The sequence below is a fragment of the Sinocyclocheilus grahami genome, unplaced genomic scaffold (genome assembly GCF_001515645.1).
Source record: "Sinocyclocheilus grahami isolate Dianchi unplaced genomic scaffold, SAMN03320097.WGS_v1.1 scaffold660.1, whole genome shotgun sequence".
Taxonomy (NCBI): domain Eukaryota; kingdom Metazoa; phylum Chordata; class Actinopteri; order Cypriniformes; family Cyprinidae; genus Sinocyclocheilus; species Sinocyclocheilus grahami.
The window spans coordinates 144602-148890 of NW_015505839.1; positions in this window are offsets into that span (position 1 = coordinate 144602).

Below are 4289 nucleotides of genomic sequence, written 5' to 3' on the forward strand. Positions count from 1 at the left end.
ATAGTATGTTGTTGATTTATATATTTTTTTTTGTATTATATTTTTTCTCCAAAGTCAAGTGTTTTATGTGTGTGTCTATATATATATATATATATATATATATATATATATATATATATATATATATATATATATAGGCACACTCATAAATGCATGAACTAACATATCTGAACAACAAAAGTGGTTTTAAACTTTTAAAAATGGTTTTAGAAATGTCTGTTTTTCAGCTTTGCAAACTATAATTTGGTTGCTCTGCGAGTTGTAAAATTACATTAGGCTACTGACAATAATTGGTCATAATATTGCAGACTGTGCAGAAAAAGCATTAAGAAAAAGAAGTATAGTAAAAGTGTGGTGATTTAGGTATTGTGTCTCAAAACCTATCTACACTCTTAAAAATAAAGGTGCTTCAAAAGGTTCTTCAAGCGATGCCATAGAAGAACCATTTTTGGTTCCACAAAGAACCATTCAGTCAAAGGTTCTTTAAAGAACCATTTCTTTCTTACCTTTTTGTAATCTGAAGAACCTTCTTTCACCACAAATAATGTTTTGTGAAGCAGAAAGGTGATGTTAAAGGTTCTTTATGGAATCATTTAGACAAAAAGGTGCTTCTATGGCATCGTGAAGCACCTTTATTTTTAAGAGTGTGACTTCCAGCATTTCTGGGCATCATATCCGGTCATGATCATAATTGAAACCAATCCTAATGACATCAAATATCAAATACAAATCTTTGAAGAGTCAAATCTGAAGAGTCATAAACTGAAATGCCTATTTTTTTATTAATTTTTTTTAGTAAGCCCTTTAAGATTGCGTCCAAACGTGTAAATGCACCCATGCATCTCAAAAGTGCTATGCACTAGGTAGCTCACTAAACTTCACAGTCAAGCCTCAAAAAGGCCTGCTGAAGTCAGGACTGATGTGTTTTTGTTTCTTCACACACAGGATAGTTTACAGTGGGGCATCTGTCTCTCATCCTGCAGGTGGTCACGCAACTCCTGAAGACTTCATCAAAAGAGCTGTGTCACGCTGAAAAAAAGTCCCACGATGCTTCCCGTCCTTCTTTTTGTGCTTGCAGTATTTGCAAACTTGAATAGCTTGTGATTACCAACACACACGCAATTGTGGGGTTTGTTTGAAGAGCGCAGGCATGGTTTGTTTCTTTTGTTGGGCTGTTTACAGCGGGCCATTCTCTGCATTGCTGTCTCTATGACCCACATCTATTGGAGGTGTGAAGGGGAGGTTTTAACCAGGGGAAGTTCATATTTATGAAAGATGCTCTCAGAGATGAATGGTTATTTATGACTGAATGAGCGTCTGAAGGCTTCAATCAGATCTTTTAATGGTCCTCAGATTAGATCAGGGGCCCGTGGTTGTGGGAGTAACTTTAAATATTTGTTTAAATCTTGTTTTAAATTCATACAGTGTGACAAGATGAACCGTTAAGATTGTTTTCAGAAGATAATATTTGACTTTGAACGGGAGTGAGAGCTGTGTTTTAGATGAGCACTAACAGACTAGTGTTAGTGAGTGTCAGTGCAATATCACCATCTAGTGGTTTTGTAGCTTTTCTACTGAGACCCACTTGATTTAGTCAAGTTTGACTTCATATGTGAAGTCCACATTTTCAGAAAGGTCATTGTTTATTTACATATGGGGTCCATTTGAACCCTGCAAAAACATGCTCATGAATATGCACTTGTAGTGTACTTCAAATGTTAAAAGTATATTGTTATTATGTTTTTGAGCTGTTAAAAGCACCTCTGGGTCTTTCTGATTCTGAACAGAACATGAAGAATACGCTTTATCCCATTAATCTCCATGTAAAGGCATGTACTGCACATCTCTACTGACAACCATTAAACCAAATCAGTCTGTGCAGCAGGACTCTGAGCCTTTCTGCTCATGCGGGCTCTGATATCTGTTCAGCTGTAGATACGGATGCTGCAGGAAGACACGGTGGATCTCAACAGTAAGTGGAAGAAGCTTCATGACGATAAATCGATAGCAGAGATGCTGGAGACAGAAAACCGAGACATGTTGAAGAGAGTGTTATAACACACACAGTCTAATCGTGAAGCACTCCTCTAGCTCTGGAATGCTGGTCTTGAATGAGATGTCACACAGACACACACACACACACACATTCTAGTCATTAACCTCATAGACACTTTCACCATGACAACAAGCCCTTCGGTAAACAGTTCAGGATGTTTACTGTTTCCTTTTCCTGTTCTGACTGACACAATGCATGACCTCTGACCTCACCCTCGCTGGCTTTGCGTACCACCCGCATTGAGGTTGTTACCTACCTAAACTCACACGAATGAGACCTGCACCAAAACAAGTCATGCGACCTTGCCTCAACAATTCATGTTGTTTTTGTGATATTCATATTTTTCACAACTTGGTATGGGAACATAATCATAGAGACTTGGGCCAGTAAGAAACTAGTGACCTCCCACAACACCCTAGCAATGGCATAATAACACCCTAAAAATCAACTAGGATATGCTACCAATCACATGCATAGCAGTGCCTCAGCAACCACCCAGAACACCCTAGCAACTGCATAGCAACAAGCTAAAAATTAACTAGAGCATGCTAGCAATCACATACATAGTATACCAGTTAAGTAATATGTAAATAATATGTATTTGTAGTATTCTTAGCATGAAATAAATGTATTTCAAAAACATTTTTGTATGTTTATTTTTCACTATGGAAGGCTTCTGTAAAGGCTTTTCAATCACCCATTTGGCCAAATAGTTAAGTGGCTCGGATTACTATTTTAGTCAAATTAATCACATTGAATTAATTAATTTGATGTAAAGACTTATTATGTGATATTTTATACACAAAATGGAATAAAACATTGGTGCCAAAAAGGCGTCAAAAAATTAATAAATACAAAATTAGATTTTTTTTTCCTGAATAAATGTTAAAATAGTGTTCAATAAGTATACTGTCATCCATGTGACTTCAGCACTACTTTCTTACAATTAAAATGCATTAAGCACAAAATTAGTTGTTCTAATTTAGCAGACTTTAAGTATACCAGTTTAGTAATTTGTAAATAATATGTAAATATATGTAGTACACTTAGAATTAAATAAATGTATTTCAAACACATTTCTGTATTTTTATTTTTCATAGGGAAGGCATCTGTAAAGGTTTTTCAATCGCACATTTTGTGGCTGAGATTACTATTTTAGTAAAATCAATCACATTCAATTAACTAATTTGATTTTATGTGATATTTCATTTTATCACGATAAATAGTTAATTCTTTTAAACTCGTTAATGTAATGCTTTGTTCATCTTGTCATCGGATGCACCCATGTTTTTATACACAAAATGGAATAAAACATTAGTGCCAAAAAGGCGCATGTGACTATTTTTTTATAATAAAAAAACAATTCCGAATAAATGTTAAAATAGTGATCAATAAGTGTGTATATCCATAAGTGTGTATATCCATGTGTGTATGAATTTTTATTATTAACGATTGAAATCAGTGCACAAAGTCAGATCAAACTATGGTACATTTTTGTTTTGGCCCTCCTGTAAAGTTGGTGAAATGTCACTTACGCCCTTCTGGTTGCAATTAGTTATGTTTTCAGGGAGTAACGCAATATTGTAATGCATTACTTTTAAAAGTAACTTTCCCCAACACGGGACATGATAATATGAACACAAACACATTATTCTCCTCTTTGTTGATATAAATGGACTTTCTAAAATGAGCTTCTCTCTCCCAAACTAAGAGGAAGAGAAGGAAAAGAGGCAGAACAGGAGTTAAAGTGGAAGAAGAAGAAGCCTCGATTGGATCCAGATGCGACAACGATGGGTTACTCCATGTCATTATCCAATCAGAGCAGAGTTTGATCTCATTATCCAATCAGGCAGTTGAGTGTCTGTGATGTCTGATCTCTGCAGGGAGTGCCGATTTAAACATGAATGAAGCTCTCACTGTCTCTGACTCATTAACTGAAAACACACACACACATGCGAAGCGTTATTGATAAAATGTGTGTGGTAATGGCAGAGATGGATATATAACTCTGTGAGCGGCCTTGCTGTCTACTGACTACGTAAATATAGCCACAAACGGCAATCGTTGGGTTCCAAGCACTAATGGCTCAAATGGACGGCTAGGTGGCACAATTGCCATGTCTCTTTCCTAATATGTGTTTTTACTGCAAAGTCTTAAATCTTCAATGATATTTTACGTTTTTGGAGAAACAGCTGAAAAATACACTATACTTCCAAAAGAGACACCTGACTTC